This window comes from Culex quinquefasciatus, chromosome 3 (genome assembly GCF_015732765.1).
Source record: "Culex quinquefasciatus strain JHB chromosome 3, VPISU_Cqui_1.0_pri_paternal, whole genome shotgun sequence".
NCBI lineage: Eukaryota > Metazoa > Arthropoda > Insecta > Diptera > Culicidae > Culex > Culex quinquefasciatus.
The window spans coordinates 22,211,219-22,229,531 of record NC_051863.1 but is presented as its reverse complement, the minus strand read 5'-3'; the positions used below and the strand labels follow the sequence as shown (position 1 = coordinate 22,229,531).

The window sequence follows — 18,313 nt, the reverse complement described above, 5'->3', positions numbered from 1 at the left end:
GGAAGGTTCAACCTTGCTTAAAGGGTATTTTGAAGGCGCTAAGTTTCGGTCGAAAATTGTCTTACAACTTTACGCAGAAGTGCGTCTAATTGGAAAATCAAGACACTTAATAAAAAAAGTTAAATTCGGCTGCCGTCACCGGCCAGCAAAAAAATAAAATAAAATAAAACATTCTTCAAACCAAATTTTCTTTTTTTTGTGGCCAGTTGAAGGCGCGCACGTTGGTTGACGTCGGCGATAAACACGAGTTTTCTTGGAATCTGGGGGGCCCACGATGGAAAATGAACACGATACCGTCAGAAATAACGAGCAGAGCGCATCCAACAAGCATCTGGTCCCAGAGTAAACAGATTATTGTTTTTGGTACCGGCCGCCGTAAATTCACTGTAAACAAAAACGTGCGCGACGTCGTGGGTTGGAAATGTTCATTGATGGGGTTTTCCAGTTTTCGTGTTTTTTTTGTCTTCTCATTTGTGGCTTCTAGACTCACCTGAACAGAAAAATTTAATTTTTCAAGGGGCTGACTTCTCTTGCTTACCAAAGTGAGTGGATGTTGAATACCATGCAGAAAATATTTTCCAAAGGATCATCAATAAGCAATTTTTTTATGAAGATCTTGATTACAAACATACCCGAACAGACGGTAATAACTAAATTCATGCCATTTCAATAACAAATACTGTTAAAATAACAGAAAGTGTCATGGATTCTTCTTGAAAAATCAACTTTTGCATAAGAGTTGAATAACAGTTTATGTTATCATAACGAAATTTGTTATTGGTCTGATATTGGTTGAAAGCCAAAACAACTTTGGGATAACATTTTTTGTTATGGAAAAATAACTCCAAATGTTATTGGGATGATCGGATTAGTTGTTAAAATAACAATAAATAAAAACAATGATTTGTTCGAAGAATAACTTAAAATGTTATTAGTCTGTTATTACAATAACTATCCAATAACAAAAAATCATAACGCCGAATAATAAATCTTGTAAAAAAAAAACATAAAATGTTATTGGCCTAGTATTTTCCAATATCAAAAAATGTTATTCCCGCGTTATTTCCGTCTACTCGGGTAGTTAATAGTTCGGCTCTAAAAAGTGGCCCCGAGCAGACGGAAATAACATGGGAATAACATTTTGTGTTATTTGAAAATACTAGTTCAATAACATTTTATGTTATTTATAACAAGTTTTGTTATTCACCGTTATGACTTTTTTGTTATTAGATTGTTATTGTAATAACAGACTTATTACATCTTTAGTTATTCTTCGAACAAATCTTTGTTATTATTTTTTGTTATTTTAACAACTAATCCGATCATCCAAATAACAGTTGGAGGTATTCTTCCATAACAAAAAATGTTATTCCCAAGTTGTTTTGGCTTTCAACCAATATTAGATCAATAACAAATTTTGTTATGATAGCATAAACTGTTATTCAACCCTTATGCAAAAATGGATTTTTCAACAAGATTCCATAACACTTTCTGTTATTTTAACAGTATTTGTTATTGAAATGGCATGAATTTTGTTATTACCGTCTGCCCGGGGCAAGCCATTTGCAGAGTTCTAGATTCTCCCGATAATTACAAAATTATAAGCTGAAAGGGTTTTCAATAAATTTTGAAATCGTCAAAAAAACATTTGAATTTTCATTAATTGAAGTCAAGAGACAAATTTGAAGTAAAATGATTTCTGGAATAATCTTGCTAGCCATCTATGGAAAAAAATTAAATAAAGTAATACTATTATGGAAATAATTACAAACTTGAAATTTTTAAAGTTTTAATGCTTTAGTTTCGTCCAGGTATGATCAATTTGGGTTTCCTGAACACATTCCATTCGACATAGATGAATTTTAGTGAATTTGCCAACTTTTTTTTAAATTTCGGGTGTAACTGGTATGGAATCATCTTAAGCAGTTAGCTAAATATGGAGCTAAGATTGAATTTATTGGAACTAAAGGAAAAATGAGATATAATTTAATAGCAAAGAATTATTAAGTGAGGAAAAGAAATGGTTAAGCAAAGCTTTCAATCATTCTCTAAAATTAAATTAAAATGAAAAATTAATTGGTTTTGCAAAAATTAATTTCTGAGAGTTGGAAACAATTAAGATTAAAAACAAAATTTCAGTGTTATTTATAAATACATCATGTGATCTTGGTTTAAAATGTTTAAGTTTTTTTTGCATTATTTTTAAACGCTGGCAGTTTATTGAATGTAAATTTAGCTATTCAATTCTTGAGCAGTTGTTTTAAAATCAATAAGATTTTTTTTACCTTTTGGTTTTTTTTTCGAATATCTTATTTAATAATAAAAAAGATGTTTCAAAACATATTTTTAAAAGATTTTTTTTGTATTCTTTTAAACATGATCAATTCGTTAAATTATTTAAAGAGATCTCGGGTTCGTATTTTAAAGGTTCTAAACGCCATTTGTAAACAAGGCTGTTTTTCGATAGATTCTTTTGCAACCTAATTAGAGAGTTAGCTTTTATTTATTTTGATGTGTGCGATGCAATTATTTCTAGCATAAGCAGCCACTTCAACAAAAATGAGCAGCTTATAAAACAATTTGATTTTTTTTTTTGGATTTTATTAAACATCAACAGTTCTTGAAAGATATATGAAAAAAAGATTTTGTTTTCTAAACATTATTATTGTACTTTCTTTTGACATGAATTTTTTTTCCACTTAAAAAAAAAGTAATGATCATAAATTTCTGAAAGATTTTGTTAGTTCAAACATAAGCAACGATCCTTGGAGTCAAAGTTATAGCGTTATTAATAACGAGTTGTTAACTTTTTAAAACATTGGTAGATTTTTAATTAGGCCGTTGCAAATAATTTTCAAAATTTATGGTGCTCCACCTTTCAAAACTTAACCGAAAAATCAGGGGGCAAAAAATAACTTAAAAATTTTCATGAAAATAGAAGTTAAATCAACTGAAAACAATCTAAAATGCATTTTTTGCACTGATAATTTTTAAAAATGTTTTGAATTTTTATAAAATTCCAATCTACTGCACCGCAAAAAAAATCTCGGAAAATATTTTTTTTGTCAATACTTAAATATTTTGGAAACTTATAATTGCAAAACAACTGGACAGGTGTATGATGTATTTAGGGCCACTTTTTTCATTAAAATGTTGAAACCATGGCTTCTTTTTTTTAATTTTTATGCTTTTTATATACTTAGCAAGTATACACAAATCATTATTTTACTCGCTCAGAAGCGATATTTTTTTAACTTTTCATGTAAAAAACATGAACTTAACGTAAATGCGAATACTGAAAAATTAAAATTATTTTTATCAAGGTTCATATGGAACCATATGTTACCTAAGAGGGGGAGGGGAAGGGGTCAGCGATTATCCACGCTCCATAAAAAAAGATTTGTTTTGTATAGACGTTTTCCACGACGTGGGGGGGGGAGGGTGGTCGAAGCTTTCAAAAAGTGTCCACGTGGTTTATGGATGGTCCCATTTGAGTTTTATTTGTTCATATACAGAAGTTCAGAGAGCAGTACTACTGTCGTTAACGCCAAATTATGAGAAAACCTCATGTTTTTTCATGAAATGGTATAAAAAATATTGTTTTAGGGAGAAAAATTAAAATATCCAAAATATTTGCCGTTTTTAAACCTAGCAGCTAACGTGTTATGCTAAAATCACCAATGCACTAAGAATTTTGAAAATTCGTTACTTTTTGCTCCCCAAAATGCATAAAATCAGCTTTGTGTGGACATAAATTGAATGTTACAAAAATAAAAATCTTCTCCGTGAAATATTCTACAAGCTGCATACGTTAGTTTTGTGTGCAAAAATGTTCGACTCATTTTGTGGAGTGATTTTTGAATTTTTCCCACTTAAATTTTTTTTTGTGCCATGCCCAAACGAAAAATTAAAAATATAAACCCAAAATATGGCCAAAAAAATCGATTTGTTGACAATTTGGCTCAATTCAGAGGGCAGATTCAAGTTCAAATCGCATGAAAATACATCTATATAGCCAATTTTCGAATTTCGTTAGGGTGGTCTTCAAATTAAGGCATCTCGAGTTTAAAGATAAACACCCTTGAGATTTTTTTCAGCGTTTGGCGCTTAGAATTTGGCTTGCGCCTTTTCGAGATATTTAAGTTTTGAATTTGCATCTTTTTTTACCTTAAAATGGCTGTAACTTTTGATCCTTAAGTCCAAATTGACTTGTCAAAAAATTAAAATGTTTGTTTTTTTTCAGAGCTCTAAAAGTGGCACGAACTTTTCTCTTAAACTAAATTCTGAATTGCCACATTTAAAAACTAATTTTTGATGGTTTGCTCCGATGCTTTATTTAAAATTGTCCTAGAAGGCGTAGATTACGAGATAGAAAAATCACAAAAATATTCCTGAAAAGTTAAATCACCATAATTTTCAACCAAACAAAAAGTTGTCCTTTTCAACAAACCTTCCCAAGACACCAGAGCTCCAAAACTTCATCATTTTTCGGAAAAAAACAATTTTCCTCTTAATTTGCGATCTGGACCACTGTGCATTGTTCCTGAAATCATATTCTATCATTCTAGGGGTTTTTGACAACTTTTAATTTTTTGGGACGCTCTATTGTGGAGTCGGTGCCGAAATCAAAATCGCTTAATCTTCAGAAGCCGGAGTCAGAGTCGGAGCTGGAATAACTAAAAGATATATCCAACTCAGCAGCCCTTGTTAGAATTTCCAAGAATCAAGATATGAATGAATGGGAATTTTTTGATCATAAACAAAAAAAAATGATTAATTCTGAAAAATATTATACTGCAATCATTTGATCACAAACAGAAAACATTATTTGTCTCTTGATGTGTTCAAGTTGTTAAACAAATAGTGTTTATCACCTTGACATAATTGCAGATGCCATCTGTTAAAGTTGCGCAATTAGATAGATATAACTCTTTTCCCTGCCTTATTTTTTTACCCTCCGCGCCACTTTTGCTGAAAGCTTCAACAAAAAAAAAGTCCCCCAGAGTTCCATGCAATATAAGAAAGCACTTATGCTCTCTGTGTGTGGACAACTTTGTTTTATGGTCACTGACCAACATCAACCAAGTCACGACGGGGAAAAAGGGTGTGTCTCTTTCGGAGGAGGGAGGGGGATCAGGTGAAGTGAAAGAAGAAAATGACATTTATCACTGCGGCCAGACAAAACAAGAGCAAAGAGGGTATGGAAATGGTTGGTTTTTTCTACTTGGACCATTGGAATTACAAACACAATATAAAAAAAAGTGTCAAGTGGAGAGTGAAAGGGAGATTGAGTTAGAGGTTGATAATATAAACTGAGAGAAGGTTATTGAGATAAATTTAGTTTTTTTTTATGAACTTACCTTAAGAAAAGCAACAAGAATCTCGATCCCAAGTACGGAGCACAGCTCAATTTTTGTATTTGCGTCAGCAAATCAGTTTGCACTTTGTAAAAATCAGCTTTTCCAATAATTCAACACTAAACTGTTGTACACTTTGAAGAAATATATTCGTTATTTCGCTATTCGGAACTGCACAATTTCAATGAAATTCGTTTAAATCTTAACCGACAAGAAAATCAAACCAATGTGAAAAAAAAACAGATGATTAACAGTCTAGCGAAAAAACGAGTTAATTTCCACCCCGACCGTCATTAACTCTTCTTTTTGCAGTGTGGCGCCCCAACAAAGTTAATGTAATTTTCTTCGATTTGGTGTTTTTCCTCAATCTCTCTCTCTCAGTTCGGTTTCCGTTTCGTTGTTTTCCTCTGGTGCTTGATTGTTTCAATCAAACGGCCCATGATCATAAGGTCTTTCTTTGGCGGTGGCGGCCGTCGATAATTGAGGTGGGAAAAGTTTCGATTTTCTTCGCCCGATAACGATAAATTGCAAATCGCGATTGCGGAAGCCAACTGGGAAGGTGGAGATGGCAGGTTCGTCGCTTGACTCGACGCAAATCGACAAGTCTCCGGAGGGCAAAGTTGATCTGGGTTGCCCGGGAGGGAAAGCTTGGATCAGCAGAATCGATTATTCAACCAAATGGAGCAGCTAATTTTTATGCCGATTTTGTTATTACAAAAAGTGTCTTTTTAAGTGACAAATTCATGAATAAAACATTTTAATTTTAATATGAATTTTTATTCAAATGCACGATAAAAATGTCTACTTTCTGGCCATTTATATTTTTTGTATTTTTTTAAGGCTAATGCAAATATTTTTCAAAGGTTTTAACCTTCAATTCTAGCCTGGGATGGATCTAAAATATTTCCAATTTACGTGTAAATTCGTTGTACAGTCTGAAAAACATAATTTTTCTGCGACATTTTTTCATTCGAATGTTTGAACCATGGCTTGTGAATTCAATTTTTATTTTTTGCCTCTCTCCACGACTTTGACCAGAGTCGAGGGACATAAACTTCAAAAAGTATTTGCAACGACAAAACTCATAATTCAACATCTTTTATACTCTTTGATATATCAAAATTTCAATGAATTCAGACAAATATTGTTGTTCCCTTTGTTTTGCAAGTTTTTGTCCTGATTTGTTGTTTGAAAAATACTAAATGTGTGTACAATACACGGCGTATTTTCCAAAACAAACTTATCAAGAAAAAACAGTCATTGCTGCTTTCAAATGTGTCTTATAGGAAATTTTCTCAGCTTTTCAATGCTTGTAAGAGCGAAATGTTTCATTGAGAAATTTCTGAGCTATCATTTTTTTAGATTATTGTTTTAAATTCCTTCATCATTTATTTGAAACTTTTCAATAACAGTACAAGAAAACGTGTCAAATAATGTGTTGTGTGCGTCATTTACTCATCAAAATTTACTTAATAAGACAAGAAGCAATCGCTTAATCGCTTAAATTTTTTTTTACTGATTTTTTGAATTTGTGAGATTGATTCAGAAATTAAAATCATGGAACCGTATTAAAATATAAGCTTTCTTAAGCAAACCTAATCCAGGAACAAAGATACAAAGCAAGATTTTAAATTGAAATTAAAAATTACTGTTTTAAGCATCAAAAGTCATATTTTATAATAATTGAATGGTTTGTGTAAAACGTTTTAAAAATAGATGTGATTTTTAAAAATATAAGACTTCTATAATATAGCTGATTCCTTATAAATTTCTTGCAAACTACTGAAGAGCATTTCTCTTGAAGTTTGCAACATGTATTTGTAGTTAAATTTAGAGTTTAAAACATGTTTTGTATCCATACAACTTTTTAATGTTTTGCTAAGCAATCATAATATTTAATCATAAAAATCCAGAAAAACCCTTACCAATATCAAACCTGCAAAAATTTCGAAAAAAATCGATTGTATCAGCTGAATCAGAGCAGATGGGTGATATTTGTTTACAAAAGTTATTTGAAGATCAATTTAATATTGTAAAAAATATACGTTAATACTGTTTTATGGTTTTATTAGGGGAAAGTGGGGCAAGTGTAACAAGCTAATGAAATGCTCGTTATAACCCATTAAAAACGTTAAAAAATCTGTCAGATTTTTTTATAATCATCTTATTCCAGGTCTTGACTAAGACTTTGATAGAACAAGTTTTAAAAAAATCCTGTTTTTTAATGAAAAAAAAAATATTTTAATTTTTTTGATTTTCCGTACGTTCTGCTCAACTAGTGGGGCAAGACGAACAACGCTTTGGGGCAAGAGGAACAATGCAGGAAACAACATGTTAATTTGCTTACAATTGAACTGTTATCACTTAGATACATCAGATTAGAATGTATTTGAAACGTTTGTTTTATTTTTAGATTAAATAATAATATTTTACTAAAAATTGATCGTTTTTCCGAAAAAAAATATTACATAGATGATAAGTACAAAATTTTCATAATATCACTTTTTTTTGTATGGAAATTTTTTTAAATAATTGTTTATCAGTTTTTAAGTACTTTTTGTATTTATTTTCAATAAAATATGTTGTTGCAGCAATTCGTATTTTTTTCCATACTAAAAATCCATATGGTGCACTTGCCCCACCTGAACAGGATTTTTTAAAAGCTCTCAACAAAAATAACCAAAAGTTAAACCATACTTTGTAATAGGTGCAAGTCATTGGTAGGGACACTACTGATCTAGGAAAAATAGCATTTTGATAAAATGAGCCTTAAAACGAACCCTAGGCCTTATTTTGTACTTTCCAAATACTAAGAAAAAAAGGTTTTGAAAAAAACTTCATTAAATCTTATGCCCCGCGGCGTTTACGTCGTTTTGGCCGTTATGTGCTAGTAGAATCAGCTAATTGCATTGCTAGCAACAAAACCTCATACTGGAAATAATCAAAATTGTAAAAAATACGGCTGTACGAGCGATTGTTCCTCTTGCCCCAACTTCCCCTACCTGATTAAATTCCACATATTCCAAAAAGTAGGTAAAAACTTAATTTTTAAATTGTTTTGGCGGTTTTCAAACTTCTATAAAGTCGTTTCTTGTCTCATTTTACACATTTTAATGAGTAAACGACACAAACAACACATAATTTGACAAGTTCCCTGAATTATTAAATAAAAATTTCTAATAAATGAGGAAGGAATTCCAAGCAAAACCTCAAAACATAGATATCTCAGAATTTTTTCGATGAAACATTTTGCTCTTAGAAGCATTGCACAGTGGTTCAAAAGACTGTTTTGACGAACTTAATTGTTTAGAGCAAAAAGTTAGCATTTTCGTGCTTTGACATGTTCTACAACTTTGTTCAGCGTTGTCATGGCCTACTTTTGGTGAAATTTGTTTTTCAAAATACTCATCACAGCAGGCTATGGAATTTCTAACTTTTGACAGTTAAGAGATAGAGCTTTGGTGTCTTCGGCAAAGTTGTAGGGCTGAAAATTTTCACAAACTTTGTCCAAGACGCCAAAGCTCTATCTTTGCGTTGAATACCAGTTTTGGAACCTTTTTCATAAATACCTGCCAAAAAACAGTTTTTTGACTAAAACTATGTTAAACTTTGATTTTAGACGATTACAATGTTCAGAAGAGTTGTTAGTAATATCAAAACAAACATTTTGTCGAAGATGCCAAATTGATAGGAGCTATATGTTATGAGTTATAGCAAGATTTCGTGATAATTTAGCTAGTTTTCGAGCTCGGTATACAAAGCCTCGGGCAAATTTGGGCAAAAACCCATACAATAGGCTTCAAGTATGACTATTCCACTACAAAATGTCGGGTGAATCATCCGTCCGAAGGTTTACGGTCATAGATTTCCGAGCATTTTAATTTATTTTATTTTTGATGACTATTTAAATGCATTTAGGACACTTTTAAGGCACATAAGCCATTTTTGCGATTTATTCGGACACACGAGGCCAGACTCTTGTGAAAATTTTGATGTATTGGAAGTCTATTTTTGAGGCTATCCAGTGTATTTTTGGGAATATCTCTGAAAAAAAAATCCCTTCCAAAAGAGCTTATCGGCGAATCTAGACATCTAGTCATCGTCATAACGTTGGTGTTGCAAAGACAATAAATTATTTCAAACATTCATATTATTTATTAGCCAATAAGTTCCAAAGATAGACTTCCAATAAATCAAAATTTTCACAAGAGTCTGGCCTACTGGTCTGGTCTGGTCCGAATAAATCGCAAAAATGGCTTATGTGCCTTAAATGTGTCCTAAATGCATTAAAATAGTCATCAAAAATAAAATAAATTAAAATGCTCGGAAATCTATGACCGTAAACCTTCGGACGAATGATTCACCCGACATTTTGTAGTGGAATAGTCATACTTGAAGCCTATTGTATGGGTTTTTGCCCAAATTTGCCCGAGGCTTTGTATACCGAGCTCGAAAACTAGCTAAATTATCACGAAATCTTGCTATAACTCATAACATATAGCTCCTATCAATTTGGCATCTTCGACAAATTTGTTTGTTTTGATATTACTAACAACTCTTCTGAACATTGTAATCGTCTAAAATCAAAATTTAACATAGTTTTAGTCAAAAAACTGTTTTTTGGCAGGGATTTATGAAAAAGGTTCCAAAACTGGTATTCAACGCAAAGATAGAGCTTTGGCGTCTTCGACAAAGTTTGTGAAAATTTTCAGCCCTACAACTTTGCCGAAGACACCAAAGCTCTATCTCTTAACTGTCAAAAGTTAGAAATTCCATAGCCTGCTGTGATGAGTATTTTGAAAAACAAATTTCACCAAAAGTAGGCCATGACAACGCTGAACAAAGTTGTAGAACATGTCAAAGCACGAAAATGCTTACTTTTTGCTCTAATCAATTAAGTTCGTCAAAACAGCCTTTTGAACCACTGTGCATTGGAAAGCTGAAAATATTTCCTATAAGACACATTTGAGAGCAGCGATGATTATTTTTTCTTCTTAAGATTGTCAAGAAAACACGCCGTGAATATAATGTCTCATGAACAATTCAAAATCGATTGAAAATTATTATTATTTTTTTGCAACATTTCCAAATACAATTTTCCGACGACGGTGCGTATAATGTTTAAGTACCTTAACCATTTGTGCAAATTTTATTTCAAGTTTTTGTCCCTCGGCTCTGGTTGAGGTCAAGGGAGAAAAGGGTGATGGCAAACAAAAACAAATTATTTTGAATTTTAAAATTTTCAAAGCATCACAAAATTCTTTAAGCATCATTTCAGCTGCTTTGAAATTAAAATCCAAAATTTTACGGAATTTATAAAGCAACGACTAAGTTCACTTTTATGTTTTGAAGCGATCTGATCTCACACAGTTCAATTCTTGTTAAGAGATTAAAAAGTCTTCATTTGATTCAAAATGCAAGAGAACGTTGTGCAATGGGTTATGATTTTTTTTAATTTGATTTAAACTTTGGTCAAACATTATTTTATTTTGCAATCCCGTCGTGATACTACTTACTTTTCCATGAATTCTTGAACAGAACCGAAAAAAACTATTATTTACTATTAAAAACATCAACATTTCAGCACTGAAATGAGTGAGGGAAAGTCTGTTCAACGCAATGACACTTTTTGCTCCCAATTTTTTTTACTCACATCCGCTTTCAGAATTCTGCAACACTCCAAAATTACTGAAATAAAACAAATACAACTATGTTTGGTTCATTTCATACATCGTCCTTGTAAAATACTGAGCTATTTGATATTTGAGAGCCTGTCACTTTACAGTAGAAAAATATCAAAATGACTTGTACTTTTGTATAGATTTTCCTTTTCAAACATTTTTTGATAGGTTTGATTAAGTTTAAGCTGAGAGACAAAGTTTCATTTCAAATATGCAAGTTGTTATGGAAAAATCCCTAAGCAACATTTAAAGAACAGGTGACAAAAGGTGTCATTTTCGAAGAATTTAAACTTATTGGTCTTATACGGTTCAAAAACATAATGCAATATTACAAAAATATCAATACATTAAAACAGAATCTCTTGAAATTTTGACAAGTTGAAGCTTAACTGGTACTGATCAATAAGTTCAGTTTATCGATAGTACAAAATATTCCCATTGATTCTTTCGCCAAACATCCCGCGGCAAAGTTCACAACTGCAAAACGCAGCTTAAATCCTTATTTTGCTCATCACTTCACCCTTTCATCAATTTGATGCCAGTATTTCGTCCCCCGAAAGGACGAAAAACTGCCACAGACGACTTGCTTTCGCCGGGGAATGTTTTCTTGCCCAGCTCCCCCTCTGGCTAACGCAATCAACGGACTCGGAGGGTTTGGAAAATTCTCGTTCTTCGATCCCCGTGGACCTGGCTGGCTCATAAATGATTCAAGCGAAACTTTTCAATCTTCCTTTTTGCTGCTCCTCTTGATGATGGGTTTTGATGATGGGAATTGAATCCTTTTCGTGAAGAGTTTATGATTTATGCATTTAATTGATAAATTCTATTTGGTTTACGAGCTTTTTCATCAACTCGTCGTCTTCTTCTGGGGCGCTTGGTGTGACGTGATGATGGGGAGATGTTCACTTGAAGTTGTACTCCACTTCAATTAAACTCCGACGTGCGCGCACAGACACTCTCTGCGGTGATGGCGATGATTACCTCACACTTTGGCGCACTACACACAATATCTTCCAAACTGCCGATTCAACGTGGTCAACCTGACGTAAATAAAAACTGAAAAATTATCGCACAATACTCGTCAGAAACAGCAACAGCATCGAAATTGTCGAACGAGAAAGACAGCAAAAAATAAAAAAAACGCGACCGAAAATGATGTAAACTTGAGATTTAAAAAAAAAAGTCGAAAAACACAAAACCCCGAACAAAAATATGAAGAAAAAGTACCCACACACACACTGCACTCTCTTCTCCGAAAAAAAGCACTAAATTTCAGCTCTTTCTCTCTTTCTCTTGCAAGCTCTCCCCCCGAAACTAAACTTAAAAGTTCAATCCGAATCCTGTCCAGCACACCAACCGTACGGAGAATGGTTGGAAAAGCGCGTCTGAAACCGGCCGCGGCGTGGTCGAAACTGAAAGTTGTTTGCGCATAAGCAAATAAGCGCCGCCGACGATGAGGAGAGCAGGCGTGCGCGAACCCGAAACGATCGGCGACGACGACGCGTCAGGTTTAAGCGCATGATGGTCGTGTGAGCGCGCGCGCGCAAAAAAAAAAATTCAACGAAAAATAAGCACATGCAAAGTGAGGGTTGCGGGGTGTTGCTTTGGAAAAGGGTTGGAATAAGGGAGAGAAAAAACGAAAAGAGGGGTTGAAAATAAAAAAAAAAACACATTTATTCAAAGGAAAAAGCTTTAAAGATTAAAAATTAAATAAAAAACAACATGAAGAAAGTAAAGTGTAAAACTATGACCTTGCCAGCCTAAATGTGGTCAACTGTAAAAGTGTGTAAGCTCAACCCCCGTCGTAGTAAGCGGCGACTCGGATATATCAGTAGCTCGAAGGCAGGTTTGACCACAGCCAGCCAGGCTACCGAAGTGGAAATGCGCGCACGATTCTCCTGGAGGATTGATGCCGCAAATTGACACGGCAAATGACGACTTTATTATGGGAAAATGAGTGGAAATTGAGGGAGAAAAAGGTTGAAATCGTGCGCGTTTAGTACATAGGAGAAACTGCACAACAGTCGACTCTCTGGTTGTCGATCTGCACTATCTAAGAGCAATTCTAGCTCAAATCAGGATTTTTTCTGGTACTTTTGTACCCGACCCTCTCCGATTTCAATGAAACTTTGTAGACATGTTATCCTGGGCCTATATAAGCCATTTTTGTGTATATGGAGCCAATAGTACTCGAAAATAACATTTGAGAAGGGCGTAAGTTATTTAAATATTTTAGTATTTTGCAATATAAAAATTACTGTATCTCGAAGCCGTTGCATCATATCAAAATGTGGTCAAAGACAAACTTGTAGGAAATTGGACGGACTTTCTGAATAAAATACACTGAAACAAAAATACATGCCACATATATGATATTTTTTGATTTTTAAGTCTAAAACTTAAATTTAAAGGTGATGTCACTATTTTTTTTCGTTCAAAATTTTTGAGGAAATAGCCTAAAATGTTACCAAAAGGCTGACGAAAATGCAGAATGGTGTGTCTCTTCTAAAAAAATACAAAAATCATTTACTAAAACTGTTTTTTTTGAAAAGTGGTCTAAACGTCAATAGTTTTAAAAACCAGTAGTGAGGATCGATTTTGCAGACAATTTTACATAAAAGTCTCCATATTGACCATTGTCCTATGTCCAATCCTTGGGAAGATACAACGGTTTTAAAAATAAAAATGTTGAAAAAACGAGCTCGTCCAATTTCCCATAAGTTTGCCTTTGACAGCTTTTCATTTGGATGTATGAGCTTACAGATATAAGCTTAATTGCATTGCTAATAACTGAAAATAGAATATTTTTTTCAGTGTGGTAGAAACCAGGACAGTAAATTTGCTTACGTAAATATAAAAACGATTTTTGATTTATAGCTGTCAAAGGCAAACTTATGGGAAATTTGACGAGCTTTCCGATAAAAATATTTACGAGAATGAAAAACCAAGTCTGTCATATAGAAATTGCTGAAAACCACAAAAAAACCCGTTTTTTCAACATTTTTATTTTTTAAACCGCTGTGTCTTCCAAAGGATTGCACATAGGACAATGGTCAATATGGAGACTTTTATGTAAAATTGTCTGGAAAATCGATCCCCACTACTGGTTTTTAAAAATTTTGGCGTTTAGACCACTTTTCAAAAAAAAACAGTTTTAGTAAATGATTTTTTTATTTTTTTTAGAAGAGACATACCATCCTGCATTTTTCGTCAGTCTTTTGGTAACATTTTAGGCTATTTCCTCAAAAATTTTGAACGAAAAAAAATCGTGACGCCACCTTTAAATTTAAGTTTTAAACATAAAATTCAAAAAATGTCGTTGATGTGGCATGTATTTTTGTTTCAGTGTATTTTTTTTCAGAAAGCCCGTCCAATATCCTACAAGTTTGTCTTTGACCACTTTTTGATACGACGCAAGGGCTCTTCCAGGATAGTCCATTTGATTTCATCGCTTTAAAATATCTCTTCAATTTGTCAATATTTTCTATTTCTAATGGCATACATTGACATTAGTTTGAGAGCTCTGAACGGAGTTTGTGATCTGATTACTTTACGTTGCGGTTCTTTCCGGTTCTGGGTTGGTATGAAATTTCAACGAAAATAAAAATCATTTCTGTCGATATGAAGGCCCCCAAACTATGTTAAACTCCAAAATATTTAGTTGGCAATTCTATGGTAACATATTGACATTCAAAATGTTATATAAACTTTTAATTAAGTTGTTAGTACATTTTATATTTCATCAAAATCATTTCCTTGATCTATCAAGAGTGACTATTTTGGGTTTGACTCTCAAATTACGATGATGTACAAATAACATTATTTGCATTTCGTCACGTTCGTGAATTTTTCCGATCTTTTCGAAAAAAATATTTTGAAAATTTTAAAATCAAGACTATCATTTTAAAACGGCCAAACATTGAATATTACGCCCATTTAAAATGCTAGTCTTGATTTAAAAAAAACAAAATATTTTTTTCAAACAGATAGGAAAATTTCACGAATTTTTCATATTTTAACATTGAAAATCGGACCATTATTTGCTGAGATATGGTCATTAGAAAATGGTGGGTTATTTTGGTGACATAAAGAAAACTTCAATTTTCGTGTTTCTTTTTCTTAAAACGGCTCTATCTCAGCAACCCGATGTCCAATTTTCAATGTCTCTTAGACAATTTTATAGCAAATTTTCTGCACTTCTCAAAAAAATATTTTTAGAAACGGTCACTCATGGTCACTATTTTTAAAAATTGAAAAACTGCAAATATTTTGCTAAAATCAAACTTTCGGTGGCTATATTTTGAAAACGGAGCCCTTTATCAAAGAATCTGTAAAGTACTTTTCGATTTTTCAAACTTGTTTGTTTTAAAAAACTTCAATTTTTTCCAAAAATCACTATTTTTTCAAAAATTTATAACTCGGCGGCAGATTTTTTGACCATGTTTCTCTATGGATCAAAAGTTGCGGATTTTTGTCCCCTAAAACATATCAAAAAATCTCGAAAATCAAAAAATACGTATTTTGGGAAATTGAGTTTTAGTAAAAAAAAGTTGATTAAAAAATCTGCATTTTTTCCGTGTCCTCAACAATACCTACAACTTTGCCCAAGACACCAAATTGATCAGAAAATTCACTCAAAAGTTACAGCTGTTTGAATATTTACATTCCATTTTTGTATGGACAGCAGCCAAAATTGTATGGAGACTTGTATGGATGAACCAATCACACAAAATAGTTTATTTGGTCATAGGGAAGGCCCCCACAAAGTTTAAGTCAAATAAAAAAAAACAAAAAATAAAAATGGTCGAAATCGGCCGATTTCGTAGAGAGTTGCTCAACTGTAATTTGTTTTGGAACATGTCATTTTGAGGAAATTTAATGTTTTTTTTTTAAATTCGTATTCGCATTCGCATGGAGATGGTGATCTTAGCGGGTTGCAGACTGGATTTTGTCATGTATATGTGATGATTGTCCAGCCCAAGTTGCTTAGAAATTGATTAAAGGGAATTAAAACCAATTCTACCAGAACAGGACAGGCAGCACCATGAAAGCCATCCATTGCCGGCCGCTCCCATCTCCACCATTCACCGGGAGAGGAATAAGGATTAGGTGCACGGGAAGTGCTGACGCTGAACTTATTTAGAAAAAGGTATCGAAACCGCAGGCTCTTTTTCCCAACCTTATTGTCGAACTCGATCAAACTGACCGTTTGATCAAATTTAATAGAATTTAAACAACAAGGATACGCAATAGGGTGCCCAGAATATGGGACTTTTTCTCAAAACCTCGCTCCACAAGCTGAATATTGTTCCATGAGCTATTTTAGGACTCTGGGCCAAATATGAGCAAAATCGGTCATCATTTACCCATTGATACTCGGAGGTGAAGTTTGTATGGAAAAAACCGAAAAAATGTATGAAAAACCCAAGTTTCTAACGGTTTGGTCTGCACGGGGCGCTACTTCCATCCAAATATTCCCAAAAGTGAGATTCTTATTGAAAATTTAATGCTCTACAACTTTGTAGAACATGCCAAAGCTGTAAAACTCGATCCTGAAAAGTTATTAGCGATTAAAAAAAGTCAATTTTGTATGAAAAACATTTTTTTCGCCAACTTTAGGCTCGGGTATCAATGGGTTAATCTCATCCAATTTGGCTCAAAATTTACACAGATGCTTAAAATAACCCAAAAAACCGTTTTCCGCTTGTGGAGAAAGGGGGTCATTTTTTCTGGGCACCCTAATGCGCAAGTGTCACGTGGAGTTGGTAGTTGTGAAAGGTTAAGATCTGGGAGTCGCCCTAAGCAAGCGATACGACCATTGGTATAAGTGAGGTTAAAGGATATTTTTTTATTCTCAAGGCAGACGTTCGGAAGCTGCTGTTGAGACTGTTCCCGTTTAAATTTATTTGAATTTAGTATTTTAAAGATTTTAAACTCATACTTTTGCATTAAACACGGGCAAAATTCTACTAGGAACACATATAATCGTCTCAGAGACAAGAAACATTGGTTTTTTTGTTGATCTGATCTGATCTGATTATAATAGTAGTGATCTGATCTTGATTATAATAGTAGTACTACTATTTATTTCAAAAAGAAATCAGTTTTAGTGTGTTAAGTGTTAAGATTTCGTCTTTTTTGTGATGGTTGTGACAAAAGTTGAATTTGTCATTCTTTAAAGAACTCGAAAACTCTCTTGAATTATGTTAGTTGCTGCTCTTCTATTCAGAAGTGAAAGCTTTTTTGGACTGGCAAAAATTTAATTGGCTGAATGGCATCATACCAAATGGGAAACATAAATATTTCTAAGGAATAAGTCATTCTGGGGAATGGGATAGAACCGATTTTCGATTCTAAAAGTTTCTGTGACTTTCATCATCATATTCACACTAGAGTTCAAGGTTTTTATTTTTATTAAACAAGCCTTACCCGACAAACTTCGTCTTGACGATTAGCTTGTTTGCTTATTCAGCCTCCTTTGATCAAAATTTGATTTTACGCAACTTTTCCCATACAATCTGCAGATGCTCCAGAATCGGTCCCAGAGTGGCCAAAGTGGCAATTTTTCAGCGTATAAACCTTCCTTAGGCTTATACAAACCCAACGCAACAAAGATCACCTCGATCCGACGCTCCGTATTGAGCTGATTCGCGTTCGAACAAAACCGTCGAAATTTTTTATATTTTTATTAAATGATCCAATATACAATTTTTTTCATTTGCATTTCGGGTGATAAAAACAGTCCAAGTAACATTTTTCCAGGAGTTCTACAAGAGCTCTTCAAGATAGCTACAGCATAGCAGTTTGGACCGCGGTAGGATAAAGTTCTCTTCAAAACTTCTTCAGGAGTTTGGAAGAGTACTTGAAGAGAGTTTTATCCTACCGTGGTCCAAACTGCTATGCTGTAGCTTTCTTGAAGAGCTCTTGTAGAACTCCTGGAAAAAAATGTTACTTGGGAGGGGTAATCAGGAGTCAGGAGTTATCAAAAACACCCACAAGAAAAAAATAAAAATTTATTTACTTACAAAAAAATGTTTTTTGAGTCATTGGCATTTTTTCGTTTAAATTTTTATGAACATTGCAATATATAAAAAAATAATACCATATTTGTCTCCAAGGCGTCACTATAGCTTTTAAAGGTGTAACTAAGTAACAGATAGCTTCAGTTAAAAATGAGATAGCAACGCCCAAACATTCGCTTCGTGATAAATGTTGTTCGTCAGGGAAAAAGTGCATGTTCGCGTTTTTCTTCTAAGGTCATTTTCGAATTACCTT

At 33.3% G+C, this 18,313-nt stretch overlaps 1 protein-coding gene across 9 annotated transcripts in view; it reads right to left on the bottom strand.

Moving 5' to 3' along the window:
- LOC6047495 (UDP-glucosyltransferase 2) overlaps positions 1 to 12,440 on the bottom strand; it is a 92,893-nt gene extending 80,453 nt beyond the window's left edge. The window contains exons 1-3 of one of the 9 annotated variants that reach the window (XM_038263777.1): positions 12,266 to 12,440; positions 12,020 to 12,094; positions 5,361 to 5,558 (exon numbers count right to left, since the gene is read on the bottom strand). The gene's annotated coding sequence lies outside the window, so the exon portion shown is untranslated. Of the gene's footprint in view, positions 1 to 5,360; positions 5,559 to 12,019; positions 12,095 to 12,265 lie in introns of those variants that run through there. The other 8 variants (XM_038263778.1, XM_038263775.1, XM_038263776.1 and 5 more) reach the window with 8 other exon arrangements.
- Between the last annotated feature and the right edge of the window lie 5,873 nt (positions 12,441 to 18,313).